This window comes from Oncorhynchus clarkii, chromosome 6, assembly GCF_045791955.1.
Source record: "Oncorhynchus clarkii lewisi isolate Uvic-CL-2024 chromosome 6, UVic_Ocla_1.0, whole genome shotgun sequence".
NCBI lineage: Eukaryota > Metazoa > Chordata > Actinopteri > Salmoniformes > Salmonidae > Oncorhynchus > Oncorhynchus clarkii.
Genome location: NC_092152.1, coordinates 32,855,889 through 32,879,646, shown reverse-complemented (window position 1 = coordinate 32,879,646; position 23,758 = coordinate 32,855,889). Strand labels below are relative to the sequence as shown.

At 42.4% G+C, this 23,758-nt stretch overlaps 1 pseudogene; it reads left to right on the top strand.

Moving 5' to 3' along the window:
* Positions 1–1,612: 1,612 nt before the first annotated feature.
* LOC139412359 (piggyBac transposable element-derived protein 4-like) overlaps positions 1,613–23,758 on the top strand; it is a 41,041-nt pseudogene continuing 18,895 nt past the window's right edge.

Below are 23,758 nucleotides of genomic sequence, written 5' to 3'. Positions count from 1 at the left end.
GATGTGGAGATTTGTCTGTTTCTTGAACTCTGTGAAGCATTTATTTGGGCTGCAATTTCTGAGGCTGGTAACTCTAATGAACTTATCCTCTGCAGCAGAGTTAACTCTGGGTCTTCCATTCATGTGCCAGTCCTCATGAGAGCCAGTTTCATCATAGTGCTTGATGGTTTTTGTGACTGCACTTGAAGAAACTTTAAAAGTTCTTGAAATATTCCGTACAGACTGACCTTCATGTCTTAAAGTAATGATGGACTATCATTTCTCTTTGCTTATTTGAGCTGTTATAGCCATAATATGGACTTGGTATTTTATCAAATAGGGCTCTGTATACCCCCCCCCCCCCCCCCCCCCCCCCCCCTACATTGTCACTGATTGGCTCAAACGCATTAAGTGTCACGCCCTGACCTTAGAGAGCCTTTTTATTTCTCTATTTGGTTAGGTCGGGGTGTGATTTGGGTGGGCATTCTAGTTTTCTATTTCTTTGTTGACCGGGTATGGTTCCCAATCAGAGTCTATCGTTGTCTCTGATTGGGGATCATACTTAGGCAGCCTTTCTTCCCACCTTAGTTTGTGGGATCTTGATTTTGTGTAGTTACTGTGTAGCCTGCAGAACATTACGTTCTATTATATATATATATATATATATATATATATATTTGGTGTTCATCAAATTAAGGAAGATGTACACCTACCACGCTGCACCTTGGTCCAATCCTTCTCTAAACGATCGTGACAGAAGATCCCACCACCAAAGGACCAAGCAGCGTGGCCAGGAGGAGCAGGGATCCTGGGCCCGGGAGAAAAGGGAGTGGAGGACATCATGGACATGGGAGGGGATTATGGCAGGAGACAAGACCCTGACATGGAAGCAGGCGGAGGCAGCGAAGGAGGATCAACGACGACTCCGGGGTTCACAACCACGACGGAAGCCCGAGAGGCAGCCAGCACACTGAGTGGTCGGCGGAACCGAGGGGTGAACCAGAGCCAGTCAGGGAGTCGAGTGAGGAACTCGACAAAAGATTCCCGAGAGAGGTGTGGGCGTTGAGAGCGCTGTAGAGCACCAGTTTCACGCATCTGGCCTCCAGTGCGTCTCCTCAGTCCGGTATGTCCTGTGTCTCCTCTATGCACTCACCCTGGGTTGTGTGTTACCGTTCCGGTACAATGTGTGCCGGTTCTACGCACCGTGTCTCCAGTGCGCCTTCACAGCCCAGTGCCCCGCACTTGCCGGGCTAAAGTGAGAATCCAGCCAGGACGGGTTGTGCCAGCTCTACGCTCCAGACCTCCAGTGCGCCTCCACGGTCCAGTATATCCTGTGCCAGCTCCATGCACCCGGCCTCCAGTGCGTGTCTCCAGCCTGGTACGTCCTGTGCCTGCTCCACACACAAAGCCTCCAGTGATGATCCATGGCCCAAAGCCTCCAGTGATGATCCATGGTCCAGAGCCTCCAGTGGTGATCCATGGCCCAGAGCCTCCAGTGGTGATCCATGGCCCGGAGTCTCCAGTGATGATCCATGGTCCAGAGCCTCCAGTGGTGATCCATGGCCCAGAGCCTCCAGTGGTGATCCATGGCCCAGAGCCTCCAGTGGTGATCCATGGCCCGGAGTCTCCAGTGATGATCCATGGCCCGGAGCCTCCAGTGATGATCCATGACCCGGAGTCTCCAGTGAAGATTCATGGCCCGGAGTCTCCAGTGAAGATTCATGGCCCGGAGCCTCCAGCGACGATTCAAGGTCCGGAGCCTCCAGCAACGGTCTGCGGTCCAGAGCCTCCAGCTGCGGCCGGCGGTCCAGAGCCACCAGCGGCAGTCCAGAGCCTCCAGCGGCGGTCCAGAGCCTCCAGCGGCGGTCGGTGGTCCAGAGCCTCCAGCGGCGGTCGGTGGTCCAGAGCCTCCAGCGGCGGTCGGTGGTCCAAAGCCTCCAGCGACGGTCGGCGGTCCAGAGCCTCCAGCGACGGTCGGCAGTCCAGAGCCTCCAGCGATGGTCGGCGGTCCAGAGCCTCCAGCAGGGTTTCCCAGTCCGGAGCCTCCGCCGACAATCTACGGTCCGGAGTCCCCGGCGACGAACTACGGTCCGGAGTCCCCGGCGACGATCTACGGTCCGGTACCTCAGTCGACGATCTACGGTCCGGTTCCTCTGGCGACGATATACGGTCCGGTTCCTCCGGCGAAGATCTACGATCTGGTTCCTCCAGCGAAGATCTACGGTCCGGTTCCTCCGGCGACGATATACGGTCCGGTTCCTCCGGTGATGATCCACGGTCCGGAGCCTCCAGCGACAATCCACGGTCCGGTTCCACGGAAGCGGAGGGATCAGCGATGGGATCTTGATTTTGTATAGTAACTGTGTAGCCTGCAGAACGTTACTTTTGTTTATATATATCTTTTTTGGGGGGTGTTCATCAAATTAAGGAAGATGTACACTTACCACGCTGCACCTTGGTCCAATCCTTCTCTAAACGAAGAAGGAAAGAAATTCAAAAAATGTACTTTTAAGAAGGCACACCTGTTAATTTAAATGCATTCCAGGTGACTACTTCATGAATATGGTTATAGTCTACTTGAATGTGGTTATTGATTATTTCATGTATTTATTCAATGCCAAAAATATTTGATTGGTTGCTAATGGTATATTCCAGGTAGACCTATCCCAGGTATCCTACAAAAACCTGGTCATTGCTATTTATATCAGACATGGTAAGGTTGGCCTACTGTAATGTTAACATTAGCCTTCTGTAGGACAGGGATTTTGTGATTTTCTGTTACAGCTGACCATGACAATAGTGCTATAAATTCGAATAACGTTTCTGTTAAGTAGCTTCATTTTCCAGAAGCATATTTTTATTTGAAGTCATTACCAGGCCTGACTGTAGTGGTGGTGCACACAGGGATGTACAGCTACCATGCTGTGAGAGTGGGCAGGAGATCACACCTTTCCTTCCTACAGTAAAGGGATGCCTGTCTAAGCACTGGGCTTCCTGTGGGCTAAATTAACACAGCCCCTTTTCCTGCCTCAATACTAAACCATAGAGCACCAATAGTATTTCTCCCTCTCCAGCTCTCTCGTGTTGTTTACACTGCAAAGTGCTGTGCCATCTGTGCTTTCTCAGTCTGTTGTATACCTAATTTTGTTTAAATAGGCATGTCAGTTAAGAACACATTCTTATTTACAATGACAGCCTAGGGTTAACTGCCTTGTTCAGGGGCAGAACAACAGATTTTTACCTTGTCAGCTCAGGGACTCGATGCATCAACCTTTTGGTTACTGGCCCTCTAGCCACTAGGCTACCTGCCACCCCTATTAGAGCAATAACATAAAGCACTGCAATATGTAGCAATTGGCTGTTCGATACCATGTTGACCCTCTGTAGTGTACCCTTTTGGCTTCACACAACCAAACATGGCCCAACTCAGTAATACCTTCTCTATTTTTATGCTGTTAGCCATGATGAGGCTGCCCACGTGTCCACTCATTCACTCCAGGGCAATGTTTACCAATGGGTGTATAATGCATATTATCAGTGTTGAGATTAAACTGTGTGTGTGTGTGTGTGTGAGTGAGTGAGTGAGTGAGTGAGTGAGTGAGTGAGTGAGTGAGTGAGTGAGTGAGTGAGTGAGTGAGTGAGTGAGTGAGTGAGTGAGTGAGTGAGTGAGTGAGTGAGAGAGAGAGAGAGAGAGAGAGAATATTTAGAGTAATGAGCAAAGCACGCAGCTACTGCTGTGTCTCAGTCTGGTGATGTTAATGAAGGTAACTCCATGTGTGACTAATCCAGCAGAAGGGGAAAATTATATTTGTGACGGCTGTGAATACAGGTGGCATTATTATTATTATTCAGAGGATAATGGAGAAAAGAGTGGAAGGGGAAGTACACAAACTTGATCTGAAATAAGAAAAAGGTAACGAAAGCCCAGGCTTCGTGACTGTATATAAGGTCACCAATGGCAGAGTAAACAATGGCACATCAGAACCTACTTTCCAGGTTGTTTGAGTGAGCTCACAGAACACAGGAAAGGTGCCTTCAGAAAGAACTTGACTCATGCCACATGTTGTTGTGTTACAGCCTGAATTTAAAATGGATTAAATGAAACAAAATCTCACCCATCTACACACTAGACCCCATAATGACAAAGTGAAAACATGTTTTAAGAAAATTTTGCGAAATTTAGTGAAAATAAAAAACAACATTTAAATATAACATTTCAGACCCCTGAGTCAATACTTGTTAGAATCACCTTTGGCAGCGATTACAGCTGTGAGTCTTTCTGGGTAAGTCTCTAAGAGCTTTGCACATCTGTATTGTTCAATATTTGCATATTATTCTTTTTAAAATTCTTCAACCTCTGTCAAGTTGGTTGTTGGTCATTGCAACATAGCCATTTCCAAGTCTTGCCATAGATTTTCAAGCTGATTTAAGTCAAAAGGGTAACTACTGTAGGCCACTCAGGAACATTCAATTTAGTCTATTTGGCCATGGTGTTTTAGGTTATTGTCCTGCTGAAAGGTGAATTTGTCTCTCAGTGTCTTGTGGAAAGCAGACTGAACTAGGTTTTCCTCTAGGATTTTGCCTGTGCTTAGCTCTGTTTCTTTTTATCCTAAAAATCTCCCTAATCCTTGCCGATGGAAAATGTACCCATAACATGATGCAGCCACCACCATGCTTGAAAATATGAACAGTGGTACTCAGTGACTTGTTGCCAAAGTTTTTGGTAGTTTTACTTTAGTGCCTTATGGCAAACAAGATGCATGTTTTGGAATATTTTTATTCTGTACAGGCTTCCTTCTTTTCACTGTGTCATTTAGGTTAGTATTGTGGAGTAACTACAATGTTGTTGATCCATCCTCAGTCTTCTCCTATCACAGCCTCTCTGGCAACTGAGTTAGGAAGGATGCCTGTATCTTTGTAGTGACTGGGTGTATTGATACACCATCCAGTGTAATTACTAACTTTACCATGCTCAAAGGGATATTCAATGTAAACTTTTTTTTTTAGTTGGTGAAAACCTCCCTGCTCTTTGTGGTTGAATTTGCATTTGAAATCCACTGCTCGACTGAGGGACCTTACAGATAATTGTATGTGTCGGGTACAGAGATGAGGCAGTCATTTAAAAATCATGTTAATAAACACTATTATTGCTCTCAGAGTGAGTCTATGCAACTTAGTATGTTATTACTCCAAAACTTATTTAGACTTGTCATAACAAAGGGGTTGAATACTTATTGACTCAAGACATTTCAGCTTTTCATTTTTTGTTCATTTGTAAAAATCTGTAAATACATAATAACATTGACATGATGGGGTATTGTGTGTAGGACAGTGACACAAAATCTCAATTTAATCCATTTTAAATGTAGGCTGTAACACAACAAAATGTTGAAAAAGTTGTGGTGTGTGAATACTTTCTGAAGGCACTGTATTCATTTCCAATGTTGTTCAGAAACACATTGGGTGTTGTTTGTTAGTCGGTAACATGATAGTTCCCTCTAATAGCTGTACAGTCCTCTGTCCTTGTTCTTTCCTCTATAGAAACGGGATAGTTGTGTTGCATGAGTTCATTGTTCCATTGACTCCTCCACAACATCGTCAGACGTTTATTTAATGTAGAGCATGGGTAGGAACACATTCCGACACAGTCTACTCTATCTAAAAGTTATCATGAGGTTTTTAATGTGTATGGCCTTAATGTTAGACACTGTCATACTCATAGTCATACGAGTACATTGCAAATTCCTTATACTCAAGCAAATGTAATTGGTGCTGTACAGGTGGCCTACCTGAGACCGGCAATTATGTGTGCAACCTAATATCATGTCCCAGTCATTAGGAACCATAATGAATGCATGTTTGAGTCCGACTTGCAGAGAGCCCTTTAGCAAAAAAGGCTGTAGAAAATAAATAATACAAATACTGAAATATTTTCTATGCAAAAAAAATGTTTTCATTTCTCAGATATTTATTTATTTTTTAACAAGGAATAAAAATGTACCTAAAAAAGATCCCAGCTAGCACATTTGGTTCCTTGAAAGCTGTTGGAATGCATGTTATTGGTTTCCCATTGTTTCTGGGAACAAAGTCATATGTTTCCGGACCGGTAAAACTGAAGATTTTTTTAACGTTCTGAGAATGGAAGTGAACATTTTGCTTGTTCTGAGAACATACATTTTAGGTTGCAGAGAAATTCTGGAAACGTTTCACTTTGGTTCCTTGAAAGTTTTCCTGTGATGTACTGTTCTGTTCTGTATACTATTGTGCTCTACTGTACTGTACTGTGCTTACAAACTTGCCAACTAATATCAACACTTATATTTTGTTTGGAGAAATATATATGTGCCTTGTTATTCCGTTACAAAAAACCCCACATATCTTCACCTTCATGAGGAAGGAGGATAAGGAAAGTTCACAGAAGTAACATATAATATCAGTCCTACCAATTAGTTATAGTGTTTTTAATGATATCAATTTTGTTTAATTATTAAGTTAATCAGGAACAGAATTATGAAATCTGACCCAATCATGGACCACAATGTTTGGCCTAAATTAAGGCCAGTCCGGACAAGACCAATAAAACTACTTCTGTGGACGTTGAAATCAAGGCCAGGGCATACTGACCAAATGTCAACGTCCATGTACATCCGGTGTCGTCGGTGCTCAGTGGGTGAGGATGCTGGTTACAGTAAATGGAAAGAGAGGGGCCTCATGGGTATGTGTCAGTAAGAGCTGGGAGAGGTGACATTAACTAGAGAGAGAGAGAGAAGAGAGACAGGGAGAGATAGAGACAGAGGGAGAGTGAGAGGGAGGGGTTGTTCAGACTGGTTTCACCCTTCCTTGGACCAACAAACTACAGAAAGAGAAATAAAAGTGTTATGAGCTGAACATAACAGTATGTAAGTGGAAGGGAGGACAGCAGCAGTAGCAATTGTGGTTTGTCACTACTATGAATTCCCATTGTAGCCAGTCCAATTGCAGTAATTCTGTTACAGATTTTTTGGTAATTCTGTTACCGATTAACTTAATACTTAATAAAAAAAATAATATCAGTAAAAACACTATAGCTAATTGGTAGGTCTACCTTTACTTGTTATTTCTGTGAACTTTCATTATCCTCCGTCATGAGGTTGTGAAATTAGAAAATATCTTGAAAAGTTATTTGGGTTTTTGGTAACGGAATTACAAAGCAGATGGCAAATAATTTATCCAAAACTAAATATAAGTGTTGGTATTATTGCGAACAAAAATATAAACACAACATGTAAAGTGTTTGCTTCCATGTTTCATGCGCTGAAATAAAAGACACCAGAAATTTTCCATACGCACAAAAAGCTTATTCATCTCAAATTTTGTGCACAAATTTGTTTACATCCCTGTTAGTAAGCGTTTCTCCTTTGCCAAGATAATCCACCCACCTGACTAGTGTGGAATATCAAGAAGCTGATTAAACAGCATGATCATTACACAGGTGCACCTTGTGCTGGGGGCAATAAAAAGCCAATCTAAAATGTGCAGTTTTGTCACACAACACAATGCCACAGATGTCTCAAGTTTTGAGGGAGTGTGCAATTGGCATGCTGACTGCAGGAATGTCCACCAGAGCTGTTGCCAGAGAATTGAATGTTAATTTCTCTACCATAAGCCGCCTCCAATTTTGTTTTAAAGAATTTGGCAGTACATAAAACCGGCCTCACAACCACAGACCATGTGTACCACGCCAGTCCAGGACCTCCACATTAAGCTTCTTCACCTGCGGGATTGTCTGAGACCAGCCACCTGGACAGCTGATGAAACTGAGAAGTATTTCAGTCTGTAGTAAAGCTCTTTTGTGGTGAAATAATCATTCTGATTGGCTGGGCCTGGCTCCCCAGTGGGTGGGCCTGGCTCCCAAGTGGGTAGCACTCTTCCACCCACTTGGGAGCTGGGCCGACATGGCTGCGCCCCTGCCCAGTCATGTGAAATCCATAGATTAAGGCCTAGTGAATTTATTTAAATTGACTGATTTCTTTAAATGAACTGTAGCTCAGTAAAATCGCTGGAATTGTTGCACCCCCGAGGTGCCTTATTGCTATTATAAACTGGTTACCAACATAATTAGAGTATGGAAAATAAATGTTTTGTCATACCCATGGAAATCGGTCTGCTATACCACGGCTTTCAGCCAATTTCAGCCAATCTACCACGGCTTTCAGCCAATTCAGAGCTCGAACCACACAGTTTAAAATGTCTCTTAAGCCTTCATGACACCCAATTTGACATGTTCCTATGAACTTCACTTTGATGCTCATTGGTCCTTTTACAGTACATGGAAATGCCCTACTATGCCCTACTACAACATATATACCATGTTGATGTTGATAGGGCTCCTCAAATGACTACACTATGTAGCAGTTTCCCTGAAACAGAGAGAATATGGGGGAAGGAGAAGGTCCAGAAACAGATCTTATGTAGGGGGATACAGAGAGAGAGAGAATATGGGGGAAGGAGAAGGTCCAGAAACAGATCTTATGTAGGGGGATACAGAGAGAGAGAGAATATGGGGGAAGGAGAAGGTCCAGAAACACATCTTATGTAGGGGGATACAGAGAGAGAGAGAATATGGGGGAAGGAGAAGGTCCAGAAACAGATCTTATGTAGGGGGATACAGAGAGAGAGAGAATATGGGGGAAGGAGAAGGTCCAGAAACAGATCTTATGTAGGGGGATACAGAGAGAGAGAGAGAATATGGGGGAAGGAGAAGGTCCAGAAACACATCTTATGTAGGGGGATACAGAGTGAGAGAGAATATGGGGGAAGGAGAAGGTCCAGAAACAGATCTTATGCAGGGGGATACAGAGTGAGAGAGAATATGGGGGAAGGAGAAGGTCCAGAAACAGATCTTATGCAGGGGGATACAGAGAGAGAGAGAATATGGGGGAAGGAGAAGGTCCAGAAACAGATCTTATGCAGGGGGATACAGAGAGAGAGAGGATATAGGTCATTGATCGATCAAAGAGATATGAGGTATGGGTTAATGTGCCCTCTTGGAAACTGTTCTAACGTGGTTGTTTTTGGTTAGTTTATAGCCAGAAACAGCACATAGACAACCACTTGTCTCAGAAACAGACCATGGCCTCATTGTGGGAAAAGCACTAAAAGTCTGTTTTCACTGATGGCTGGGCTGCTTACAGACAGACAGATGCACTGAGACATTGAGTGGATGGACAGACAGACATGGTGCTTCACTCTCCCAGCCTCTCCACAGTGTAATACTTGTTATACTAACCATAAAGTGCTAATGCATTCTCTCAGTTGCCTCTCTCTCCTGCTGTCTTCTCTCCTGTGCTATCACACACATACAGATGACTATTTCTCTCCCTTTTCAACTCTCTCTCACACACACACACACACACACACACACACACACACACACACACACACACACACACACACACACACACACACACACACACACACACACACACACACACACACACACACACACACACACAGGAGGGTCAGGAGGCGATTGAAAACAGAGCAAACAGATGGAGGGAGAACAATACAGAGAGGGCTTGAGAGAAAGCAAAATGTTTTGAATGCCACAGTGTGGCTTACAGGAATGCATTTGTTCAAACAGATTATTTCACCACAGCATAATCACATACAAACACACATACTGTAGATTCTTTCAATCCCGTTCATACGGTACTTCCCAGTGTGGCACTTTTTCTGTCCATTACTGTAAACAGGCACAGTAAGTGTGTGCATGCGCTTGTTTTGTGTGTTGTTCTGACCATTTCACAGTAATCGTTATGCGTACAGTGTGTGCTTAAGAGAATTCATGAGACCAATGGCAGATCAATTCATGAGATCAACTACAACATGGAAATTAGACTGGAGACAAAATGTAAGATGTGACAATGGATTGTTTTCAAGGCCATTTGTTGCAGTATTTGTAAACATTGAGTTTGAGTCTGAGGCTGTAGGCTACAACTGAGACTTGGTATCTGAGGAGTGAGTATAGTGTGTAGTGTAACTAACTGCAGAGCTATGCTGAGATCACAGAGGTACTGAGTGTAAAAACGTGCATTCCTGTAAATATCTGATATCTAGCCTTGAGCTACGAATCAGGGTTTGATGGGACAAACAGTAAAGACACTATGTGTGTGTGCACACGTTCTTGTGTGTGGTCCCAGACATGACCAGACCTCACTACCCAGCAAGCACATAAAATGTGGTTCCTTGGAAGTTGTGGGAACGTACGTTTTTGGTTTCCCATTGGTTCTGGGAACGAAGCCATATGTTTCCTGACCGGTAAAACTGAACATTTTTAAACGTTTTGAGAACGGAGTGAAAATGTAGCCTCTTCGGAGAACATACTATGGTTCCCTGAAAGTTTTATTCAATTATAGGTTATTTCTTTTTTATTGTGGCACAGCACCAGTGAGATTTTAAGCTATGATCTTCTGACCTTCATACATGGATTTAGTCCACTGCGCCACCAGGAAGGGGCTAGCGTTTTATTTATTTATAGAAAGCTAATCATTTTAGGATTTTAAAACAGACCCCATTTCAGAAAACAAACACATTAAGATCAGGTGTGGCCAATTAGTGGTCTGAACACACGTAACTAGATAGAGTATAGAGAGAGTTTTGTTGATGCTGAGAACGGAATGTATATGTTTTAAATAACATTCTTATAACATTCTTCGAATGTGAATGTTGACTTTAAATAGAACAACGAGGAAACATTCAGAAAACGTTATGCTGAAATACTGAAATTCCCAAAGAAGAACATTGTTTTTTAACATTCTCTGAATGTTCTGAGAACATTACTTTAAATGGAACCATGAGGAAACCTGCTGAAAATGTTATGCTGAAGCACTGAGATTCCCACACGAGAACGTTGTTTCTGAACGTTCTCCGAACTATTTGAGAAAATTCCCAATGTCAAACCAGTTGGAGAACGTTCCTTGAACACCACCAAAAATGTTATCAACTGTTACCACGTTGGAACTTTGAGGAAACGTTTAGTTGAAGTAATGAAATACCAAGGAAATAACGTTATTTTGTCAAGTTCCTTAAATATACTGATAATGTTCCAAAGCCAAGTAACTATCATGCGTCAGTCCCAGAGAGTTGTGGGAAGGTTGATTGCAAAATAACCATAGGAACATCATATAAACATAAAAACATAAAACCATATAAACATAAAACACCAACTCCATATTAATGTCCATGATTTTGGAATGAGATGTTCGACGAGCAGTTGTCCACATACTTTTGGTCACGTAGTATACAGTTGTGGCCAAATGTTTTGAGAATGACACAAAAATTAATTTTCACAAAGTCTGCTGCCTCAGTTTGTATGATGGCAATTTGCATATACTCCAGAATGTTATGAAGAGTGATCAGATGAATGGCAATTAATTGCAAAGTCCCTCTTTGCCATGCAAAATAACTGAATCCCAAAAAAACATTTCCACTGCATTTCAGCCCTGCCAAAAAAGGACCAGTTGACATCATGTCAGTGATTCTCTCGTTAACACAGGTGTGAGTGTTGACGAGGACAAGGCTGGAGATCACTCTGTCATGCTGATTGAGTTCGAATAACAGACTGGAAGCTTCAAAAGGAGGGTGGTGCTTGGAATCATTGTTCTTCCTCTGTCAACCAAGGTTACCTGCAATATTGCTGCCAGTAAGATTACACCTAAATCAACCATTTATTGGATCATCAAAAACTTCTAGGAGAGCGGTTCAATTGTTGTGAAGAAGGCTTCAGGGCGCCCAAGAAAGTCCAGCAAGCGCCAGAACCGTCTCCTAAAGTGGATTCAGCTGCAGGATCGGGGCACCACCAGTACAGAGCTTGCTCGGGAATGGCAACAGGCAAGTGTGAGTGCATCTGCACGCACAGTGAGGCAAATACTTTTGAAGGAAAGCCTGGTGTCAAGAAGGGCAGCAAAGAAGCCACTTCTCTCCAGGAAAAAAATCAGGGACAGACTGATATGCTGCAAAAGGTACAGGGATTGGACTGCTGAGGACTGGGGTAAAGTCATTTTCTCTGATGAATCCCCTTTCCTATTGTTTGGGGCATCCGGAAAAAAGCTTGTCCGGAGAAGACAAGGTGAGCGCTACCATCAGTCCTGTGTCATGCCAACAGTAAAGCATCATGAGACCATTCATGTGTGGGTTTGCTTCTCAGTCAAGGGAGTGGACTCACTAACAATTTTGCCTAAGAACACAGCCATGATTAAAGAATGGTACCAACACATCCTCCAAGAGCAACTTCTCCCAACCATCCAGGAACAGTTTGGTGACAAACAATGCCTTTTCCAATATGATGGAGCACCTTGCCATAAGGGAAAAGTGATAACTAAGTGGCTCGGGGAACAAAACATCGATATTTTGGGTCCATGGCCAGGAAACTCCCCAGACCTTAATCCCATTGAGAACTTGTGGTCAATCTTCAAGAGGCGGGTGGACAAACATAAACCCACAAATTCTGACAAACTCCAAGCATTGATTATGCAAGAATGGGCTGCCATCAGTCAGGATGTGGCCCGGAAGTTAATTGACAGCATGCCAGGGCGAATTGCAGAGGTCTTGAAAAAGAAGGGTCAACACTGCAAATATTGACTCTTTGCATCAACTTCATGTAATTGTCAATAAAAGCCTTTGACACTTATGAAGTGCTTATAATTATACTTCAGTATTCCATAGCAACATTTGACAAATATATCTAAAGACACTGAAGCAGCAAACTTTGTGGAAATTAATATTTGTGTCATTCTCAAAACTTTTGGCCACGCTGTATATCTTGATTAGATAAGTATTCACACCCCTGAGGCAATACATGTTATAATCACATTTGGCAGCAATTACAGCTGTGAGCCTTTCTGGATAAGTCTCTAAGAGCTTTCCACACCTGGGTTGTTCAACATTTGCACATTGTTCTTTTCAAAATTCTTCAAGCTCTGTTAAATTGGTTGTTGATCATTGCTTGACAACCATTTTCAGGTCTTGCCATATATTTTTAGGCAGATTAAAGTCAAAACTGTATCTCGGCCACTCAGGAACATTCATTGTCTTCTTGGTAAGCAACTCCAGTGTAGATTTGGCCTTGGGTTTTAGGTTATTGTCTTGCTGAATGGTAAATTCATCTCCCAGATTTTGCCTGTGTTAAGCTCCATTCCTTTTCTTTTCTATTCTGAAAAACTCCCCAGTCCTTAACAATTACAAGCATACCCATAACAGGATGCAGCCACCACTATGATTGAAAATATGGAGAGTGGTACTCAGTAATGTGTTGTCTTGGATTCGCCCCAAACACTTTGTTTTCAGGACAAAAAGTGAATTGCTTTTGCCACATTTTTGCAGTATTACTTTAGTTCCTTGTTGCAAAAACAGGATGCATGTTTTGTATATATATATTTTTTTATGTACAGGATTCCTTATTTTTACTCTACTCTAGGTTAGTATTGTGGAGTAACTACAATGTTGCTGATCCATCTTTAGTTTTCTCCTATCCCAGCCATTGAAATCTGAAGACCTAAGAATTGTTGTCTAGCAATGATCAACAACCAATTTGACAGAGCTGTAAGAATTTATAAAAGAATAATGAGCAAATGTTGCACAATCCAGGTGTGTAAAAGCTCTAAGAGACGTACCCAGAAAGAATCAGACGTAATCGCTGCCAAAGGTGCTTCTACAAAGTATTGACCTAGGGATGTGAATACTTATGTAAATGAGATATTTCTGTATTTTATTTTCAATAAATGTGGAAAAATGTCTAAAAACAAGATTGTGATTATGGGGTATTTGTGTGCAGATGGGGGGAAAAATCAAATGAATCCATTTTTAATTCAGGCTGTAACATAACAAAATGTGGAATAAGTCACGGGGTATGAATACTTTCTAAAGGCACTGTAGGTTGTAAAATGGCTATTTTCCCCTGACTTGGCTTCCCCAGTGATTTTACCCACGCACCGCTACTGTTTACCTAGCTCTTATCAATAGCTCTTATCATGTTGTAAATTACAGTGCAGGGAAAAATAAAGTAGATGCTTATTCTACTTGGAACCAGTACGTTCACTAAACCTTAATCATGTTATTTGTAGTGCTTGTTATTGTTAATATTCAATATTACATTTCAGTATTATTATTCACTGCACCCAGTTAGCAAGTCTGAAATGTCAATACTTACTAGTCCCGAATGGCATGTGAATGCAGCATTAGTGTCTTTGTGATGTCACTGCTTTTGATGCTCATGCCCATCCAGACTGGGTCAAGGGGGTGATGAAACTCAACTCTCTCTGAGGTCAGTGACACTGAAGATAACCATAGTTTGTCATCCTACATTAAAATAAGCAGTAACAAAGACAACTATTTACTTTTTTCAGAACTGCCACTAGTTTGGCACTAAAACATTTGTAAAAAAGCTATATTAACAATAGTCAAATAAATATATTTCATGCTGAAACCCTCATATTAATGTTTCAGAACTTTATCATTCAGTTTTTTATATTTTAAAATCAGCTTATTTGATTATTTAAAATTTGTTGAGGACACACAGAGGGCCGGAGATGAATGAATTAGTTAAATATTTTTGAATGAATGGGAATTGTATTTTCGTGTCAAATCTCCAATTGGCAACCCATCCCTTATGGGATTAATTGACACATAAATTGAAGTCTGAAGTTTACATACATTTAGGTTGGAGTCATTAAAACTAGTTTTTCAACCACTCCACAAATGTCTTGTTAATAAACTATAGTTTTGGCAAGTCAGTTAGGACATCTACTTTGTGCATGACACAAGTCATTTTTCCAACAATTGTTTATAGACAGATATTTTCACTTATAATTCACTGTATCACAATTCCAGTGGGTCAGACACACACACACTGCTGAGGAGAGGACGGCTCATAATAATGTCTGGAAAGGAGCTTATGGAATAGAAACCATGCGTTTGATGTATTTGATACGATTCCACACATTCCGCTCCAGCCGTTACCATGAGCCTGTCCAGCCCAATTAAGGTGCCACCAACCTCCTGTGACACACTGCTGTGTTTGTGTTCTCTATAGCCCCTTTCTATTATTCTACCGTGTGCCACGGTGTTTGTGTTCTCTATAGCCCCTTTCTATTATTCTACCGTGTGCCACGGTGTTTGTGTTCTCTATAGCCCCTTTCTATTATTCTACCGTGTGCCACGGTGTTTGTGTTCTCTATAGCCCCTTTCTATTATTCTACCGTGTGCCACGGTGTTTGTGTTCTCTATAGCCCCTTTCTATTATTCTACCGTGTGCCACGGTGTTTGTGTTCTCTATAGCCCCTTTCTATTATTCTACCGTGTGCCACGGTGTTTGTGTTCTCTATAGCCCCTTTCTATTATTCTACCGTGTGCCACGGTGTTTGTGTTCTCTATAGCCCCTTTCTATTATTCTACCGTGTGCCACGGTGTTTGTGTTCTCTATAGCCCCTTTCTATTATTCTACCGTGTGCCACGGTGTTTGTGTTCTCTATAGCCCCTTTCTATTATTCTACCGTGTGCCACGGTGTTTGTGTTCTCTATAGCCCCTTTCTATTATTCTACCGTGTGCCACGGTGTTTGTGTTCTCTATAGCCCCTTTCTATTATTCTACCGTGTGCCACGGTGTTTGAGCTATTGAGTGCTGATAGCCCATAAGTATCGGAAGCACTCTCAGCAAGGTCCTTGCGTCATCACTGACTCTGATTTCCTGCCCCATCCCCTGCCCCACACACATGCTCACCCCCCCCCCCCCCCCCCCCCCCCCCTGACCTTCACACATTAAGAGGTGACTCATTCTCCAGACCCAGCTCACAGCAGCAGCTAATTGAACAATGCAGTGAATACAAAATATAATGGAGTTCTCTACTGCTGTGGGTTCACACATTGCCAGCTAGCAGGCAGCTAAATAACGTATACGGCTGAGCCATGTATTTAGAATTCAAAATATTGTATATGGCATGGCTCTGGTATGCAGTACAGTATATCATTTCGTCTAGCTCTGAAACCTGCAGTGCCTTAACATTGTTGGCCTGGGTCAATGTTGTAGGTGGGATGTGAGCAATACCAGAAATACCTACTCTGAGTTTTTAGACACTATTCCTTTGCAAAAAAGATTGGGCTTCTGTCTGTGTAGAGCTCATGCCCAGGTTTATTAAGTGGTCTATGAAAGGAGACTGTCACATCATCAATCATGTTGGCTACTGTAATTACTCCACGATGATGTAACTACTTGTTTTTGGCAGAGCAGACCAAAACCGGCATAGTATTACTGCCTGTGAGGCATAGACATATACAGTAGGACGAACATGCAGAGCACAACTAGCTATTACATAAACCGATATAGAGGGGTATGTGTATAATGCCTTTCTAAAGACACCTGCCTCTGGGCCTGTGGCAGTAAGTGTGTCTGACAGTGGGCGTGGCACACACATCATCTCCCAGACTAATGGTTGGTCTTCCAGTCTCTTCTGGGGTGTGTGTTGATGTCACTGTGGTCTTCTTATGACTCCCACTATCTGCCTCCGGGGGATGTGGGGAGAAATGAAATGAGAGCCTTTATTTTATGTTGAAGGTCGGGCGTTAAGTCCCAGCCAATGTCATGTCGCGTTCAGTCGATCCATGTCTGTGAATTGTTTTAGTTGTCTATTGCCTTTGTCTATTTTCTAAAGAAACACACAGCTCCAACAAACCGTTCTATTACACACACTTCTGGAGCTTGGTGTGTTCCTACAGTCATGGAAAAGCTAATGCAAGGATATAGATTGGAGACTTTATTTGGTATGTTTTGGCTGTAATGCCTTTTTTGTAAGACAATGTTAGATTAATGCTCCAACATCTGTAGCCCCAGAGTTTTCAGAGCTCAGGTTCCAGTTGTGGTGATTCCATTCAGATTCAATTACCTCATGTCTTTGCCTGGCAGGAGAGAGAGAGAGAGAGCGAGAGAGACATCATTGTGTCTGTCACCTTTATCTCACAATCAAACTTCCCAAAAATGTCTGCAAGAGGGAAATTCATAAGCCAGGCAAGGATGATAAAAATACATGATAGCGCTAAAGGAATCCTTCAGTGGAACAGAACACAAGTCAGCACTGTGACAGCCTTCAATGCCTGGGCTTTGAATAAGAGATAACATCACTGAATGCTGACTGCCTGAATTAGCCTCTATTCCTGGTAAGATGATAAAGAAATGAGGAGGAGCGTTCATTTGCGGCGGTTAGAAGTACAAAAATACCTTCTGGAGCCTCTAAAAATACCTTCATGGACTTCCAAAAAAAAGTGTGTCTGTTTGCACGTGTTCCTTCTAGAGATAACTATACCTCGAGACAGGTAGGCTACATTAAGCTGATATACATCTTATCCTGTATCTCTAGGACAAGATACAGTACATGGCGCCCACCACCCTCCAACTTCAGACAGCGAGAGAGCCTCTATCTCTAAGTTGTTGTCCTCCGTTGGACAATGGATGTACACACTTGTATGCACAAAAGACAATGAACTAATCTTATGTATCATCAATGTGAGTGGTGAGCACATCGTCAAGAATGTGCGGCACTAGCATATCATGATAGGGAATGGTGGTGTACAGTATGTGAGATTCAGGGTGTTGAAGGGATTCATGTCTGAGCATGTTCAAGGCCAGGGGCCAGGGGCCTTTTTAAATCCCCATCAATCTATACACAATACCCCATAATGACAAAGAGAAAACAGGTTTTTAGACATTTGTGCAAATAGATATATATATAAAGAGATAAATATTTGATTTACTTAAGTATTTAGACTTTTTGCTGTGAGACTGGAAATTGAGCTCAGGTTCACCTTCCAACAGGACAACAACCCTAAGCACAAGACAACGCAGGAGTGGCTTCGGGACAAGTGGCCAAGCCAGAACCCGAACTTGAACCTGATCGAGCATCTCTGGAGAGACCTGAAAATCCAACCTAACAGAGCTTGAGAGGAACTGCAGAGAAGAATGGGAGAAACTCCCCAAATACAGATGTGCCAAGCTTGTAAGGTCATACCCAAGACTCAAGGCTGTAATCGCTGCCAAAAGTGTTCAATAAAGTACTGAGTAAAGGGTCGAATACTTATGTAAATGTGATATTTCAGTTTTTATTTTTTTATATATTTGCAAAAATAAAAACCTGTTTTTGTTTTGTTATTGTAGAGTATTGTGACAGATTGATGAAGATTTTGTGTCACTGTTCTACACACAATACACCATAATGTCAGTCGAGCAGTCTGCTGTCCCCATTGTTCCTGTACCCAAGAAAAAAAGGTAACTGAACTAAATGACTAACTTCTGTCATCATCATGTTTTGAGAGGCTAGTTAAGGATCATATCAGCTTCAGCTTCACCTTACCCAAAACCCTAGACCTACTACAATTCACATACCAACCCAATAGATCCACGGATGAAGCAATCACACTGTGGTCTGCCCTATCCCACCTGGACAGGAGGAAAACCTACAATATATATACAAAAGTATATGGACACCCCTTCAAATTAGTGGATTCAGCCACACCTGATGCTGACAGGTCTATAAAAACGACCAGCCATGCAATCTCCATAGACAAACATTGGCAATAGAATGGCCTTACTGAAGAGCTTAGTGACTTTCAATGTGGCGTCGTCATAGTATTCCACCTTTCCAACAAGTCAGTTTGTCAAATTTCTTCCCTGCCACTCACGCCCGGATCATCTGTAAGGGCTGTTATTGTGAAGTGGAAACGTTTAGGAGCAACAACGGAGTGGTAGGCCACACAAGAACGGATTGCTGTGTGCTAAAGCGCATAAACATCTGTCTTCGGTTTCAACACTCACTACCAAGTTCCAAACTGCCTCTGGAAGCAATGCAGCACAAGAACTGTTCGTCAGGAGCTTCATGAAATGGGTTTCCAGCAGCCGATCACAAGCCTAAGATCACCAAATTGCAACGCCAAATAACGGCTAGAGTGGATGTAAAGCTCGCCGCCATTGACTCTGGAGCAGTGTAAAAGCATTCTCTGGAGTGATGAATCACCTTTCCCCATCGGCAGTCCAACGGACAAATTTGGGTTTGGCAGGTGCCAGGAGAACGCTACCTGCCCGAATACATAGTGCCCACTGTAAAGTTTAGTGGAGAAGGAATAATGGTCTGGGGCTGTTTTTCATGGTTCGGGCTAGGCCCCTTTGTTCCAGTGAAGGAAAATCTTAATGCTACAGCATACAATACATTGACATTCTAGACAATTCTGCTCTTCCAAATTTGTGGCAACAGTTTGGGAAGGCCCTTTCCTGTTTCAGCATGACAATGCCCCCGTGCACAAAGTGAGGTCCATACAGAAATGGTTTGTCGAGATCGGAGGGGAAGAACTTGACTGGCCTGCACAGAGCCTTAACCTCAACCCCATCAAACACCTTTGGGAGGAATTGGAACGCTGACTGTGATTCATGCCTAATCACTCAACATCAGGGCCTGACCTCACTAATACTTAATGGAAACAAGTCCCCACAACGATGTTCCAACATCTAGTGGAAAGCCTTGACAAAAGAGTGGAGGAGTTATAGCCGCAAAGGGGGGGACCAACTCCATATTAATGCCAATGGTTTTGGAATGAGATGTTCGACGAGCAGGTGTTCACATACTTGTGGTCATGTAGTGTATATTAGAATGCTGTTCATTGACTACAGCTCAGCCTTCAACACCATAGTACCCTCCAAGCTCATCATTAAGCTTGGTGCCCTGGGTCTGAACCCCGCCCTGTGCAACTGGGTCCTGGTGGTGAAGATAGGCAACAACACCTCTACTACGCTGCTCCTTAACACAGGGCCCCCACAAGGGTGCGTGCTCAGCCCCCTCCTGTACTCCATGTCTACCCATAACTGCGTGGCCACACATGCCTCCAACTCAATCATCAAGTTTGCAGCGCAACAGCCCCTCTAATTTGGCTTGGCCCCTAAGACCCTCACAAACTTTTACAGATGCACCATTGAGAACATCCTGTCAGGCAGTATCACCTCCTGCTACGACAACTGCACAGTCTGCAACCACAGGACTCTCCAGAGGGTGGTGCGGTCAGCCCAAAGCATCACCAGGAGCACACTGCCTGCCCTTCGAGACATCTACAGCACCCAGTGTCACAGGAAGACCAAGAAGATCATCAAGGACCTCAGACACCCAAGCCACAGTCTGTTCACCCCGCTATCATCCAGAAGGCGAGGTCACTTCAGGTGCATCAAAGCTAGGCCCAAGAGACTGAAAAACAGCTTCTATTTCAAGGCCATCAGACTGTTAAATAGCCATCACTAGACAGTCTCCAGCCAGTACCCTGCCCTGAACCTAGTCACTGTCACTAGCAGGCTACCATCCGGTTACTCATCCCTGCTGCCCTATGTACATAAACATGGAACACTGGTCACTTTAATAATGGAACACTAGTGACTTTAATAATGTTTGTATACTCTTTTTTACCATTTCATATGTATATACTGTATTCTAGTATTCTAGAATCTTATTAAACTTGTACTGTACATATACTATTCTATCCATGTATTCTTCAAATATACTATATATTCTATCCACATAATGTCCATAATATCTATCACATACAGTATATATTTACAATATGCATATTATATACACTCCGGACTCCGACATTGCTCGTTGTAATATTTATATTTCTTAGTTACATTATTTTACATTTAGATTTGTGTGTATTTTTGTGTATTGTTAGATATTAATGCAATTTTGGAGCTAGGAACACAAGCATTTCGCTACAGCCACAATAACATCTGCTAAATATGCGACAAATACAATTGGATTTGATTTGAATTTCAAGCAGAAATTCAACCACGAAAGGCAGGGAGGTTTTCCAAGGGTTCACAAACAAGGGCACCTATTGGTATATGGGTAAAAAATAAAAATACAGACTTTGAATATCCCTTAGAGCATCGTGAAGTTATTAATTACACTATGGATGTTGCACAAAAACACCCAGTCACTACAAAGATACAGTTGTCCTTCCTAACTCAGTTGCCGAAGATGGATTTCACCTTGAGGCCAATGATAACTTTTAAAACGGTTACAGAGTTTAATGGCTGTGATAGGAGAATAGATCAACAATGGTGCAGCTACTCCACAATACTAACCTAATTGACAGAGTGAAAAGAAGAAGGCACATTTTCAAACATGGTGGTGGTTGCATCACGCTATGGGTATGCTTGTCATCGGCAAGGACTAGGGAGTTTTTTAGGATAAAAAGAAACGGAATAGAGTTAAGCACAGGAAAAATCCCAGAGGAAACCTGGCTCATTCTGCTTTCCAACAGACACTGGGAGACAAATTCACCCTTCAGCAGGACAATAACCTAAAACACAAGGCCAAATATACACTGGAGTTGCTTACCAATATGACATTAAGTGTTCCTGAGTGGCCTAGTTACAGTTTTGACTTAGATTGGCTTGAAAATCTATGTTTTCTAGCAATGATCAACAACCAACTTGACAGCGCTTTAAGAACTATTTAAAGAATAATGTGCAAATATCTTACAATCCAGGTGTGCAGACTCACAGCTGTAATTGCTGCCAAAGGTTACTCTAATTAATTGATAATGCCCGAGAAGCCGGTGTTTGGAAGATATATTGGCATGGGTGTTGTTAGGCCCGGGACGAGTTACCAACATATTCAAATAATGATTGACATATTTTCATTAAAAAAAGTTATTTGGATTAATTTATTCATACTATTTTGTTCATTCATTTAGTTCTGTATCTATGGATGTGACCCAGTCGTTTGTTCTAAATGTTCCATTGCCATACAGGCAGGCAACGTTCTTATCCCTTGCTTGCTAGCTAGCCAACTACGGCTAACTTACAGTCAGCCAGAATAGCAGCAAAGTAGCTGCATTTCCATTTCCAAGCAGTTTTCTAGTGACATTTATTTGGATACATACATAACATGAGCCAATGAGGAGTGATTTCGCATGGCATAGAACATGTGCTCACTCGTCAGGACACTGTTGTTCTAGCCAACAACACAGCTACAGTAACACAATCACTTCAAACTGAAGCTGGAAAGATTGCAAATTAGCTGCGTTTTGTTTTACGTTCATTCAATTGACATTTGTTTGTATATATCCATAAAATGATGCCAGCTGATTCATGATTTCGACTGGCTGAGAAACGCTGTCATTACTATGGGACAGCAGGAGTTCGAATTTGATAATTTAAATAATGTTGCAAATGTCAGAGAGACAGACAACAGGGTTTATAGAAATCTCCGCTGTTGAAAATAAAATGTTAGTCTAAAAGAAATGTCTAAATGCTTTTTATAGTGGAGATCAAGTTTATAACTTGCCTGACTGTGCTGATGAGACAGTGGATTGCTCAGTCAGATGGAACAGAGTAAATAGGTGGCAACTTGTGGAATAGACACCAGCTGGAATGCGGTTTTAACCAATCAGCATTCAAGATTAGACCCACCCATTGTATAATTAAGTGATAATGCCCGAGACACCGGTGTTTGGAGGATATATTGACACGGTTGTTGTTAGGCCCGAGACGAAGTCAAATTACTTTTCTGTATTCATTTTTAATAAATTAGCAAAAGTTCTAAAAACAGGTTTTCACTTCATAATTATGGATATTGTGTGTCGGTGGGTGAGAAAAGAAATTGATTTAATCCTTTTTGAATTCCGGCTGTAACACAACAAAATGTGGGATAAATCAAGGGGTATGAATACTTTCTAAAGGCACTGTATATCTCGTCATTACAGTGTTCACAGGCATATATCTAATCCAGAGATGAATGCACATGCTGAACACATGCACTCACACGCAAATACGCCACTGATTTATCCAAACCGTGAGTTAAACAACAAGGTAATTCTATACACAGATATGCGTACAGATAGGGAGTCATCCTGACAAACCGCTGTCTGTTTGAGTAACCCTGTTTGTCTCAGAGTTACCTTCCTCTGAGCATCAATCTGTCAGCATGGATTAGGGGTTCAGACTGTGGAGTAACAGCCAAATATATACACAAGTGAGCAATGAGAACGTCCGTGTGTGACAACAACAAGGTAGACTCATCCAAGTTTTGAAGAGTCATTATAAAGGCGCCTGCGTACTAGGTTTGGTATACTCCTGGCAGAACTCGGCTAGGCGAAGTGAACATCTGTGCCTCGCATACTCCCCTAAAAGACCTGTGCCTCGCATACTCCCCTAAAAGACCTGTGCCTCGCATACTCCCCTAAAAGACCTGTGCCTCGCATACTCCCCTAAAAGACCTGTGCCTCGCATACTCCCTTAAAAACAGCAATGGTAATGCTTGTCTCTCTTTAGACGACGTAACAATATAGCCAGTATACTTCCTCAAAATAGTCTGAATTCATCTAAAACTAATCAAGAAATCTGTCATTCCTTTTGATGTTTTTGCCAACGAGGTCGTAGTTGCGCAATTTGACATCTAACTAAGATGTTTGGTGCGGTATTTCTCAAGTGGAAAAATCTGCATGAAAACTAGTTATCTCTCGTTGAATGACAACAAACACTTCATTGAAGAATCCTGTTAATAATTCCCACTCCTATTAATAGCAGTACTGTTGACCAATCACCAACTAACTCTTCCTGTCCCTCTGGATAATAACCTCCACCCCCTTGTGCCTAAACCCTCTTTGGGAGCATTGTTCCCATGTCATCCGCCTGGTTGGCCAAACAGCGGATATCCACCGGGATGTGTAGCTTGGCCTAAACATTTAACGCAGACAAACATTTAAACCAAGC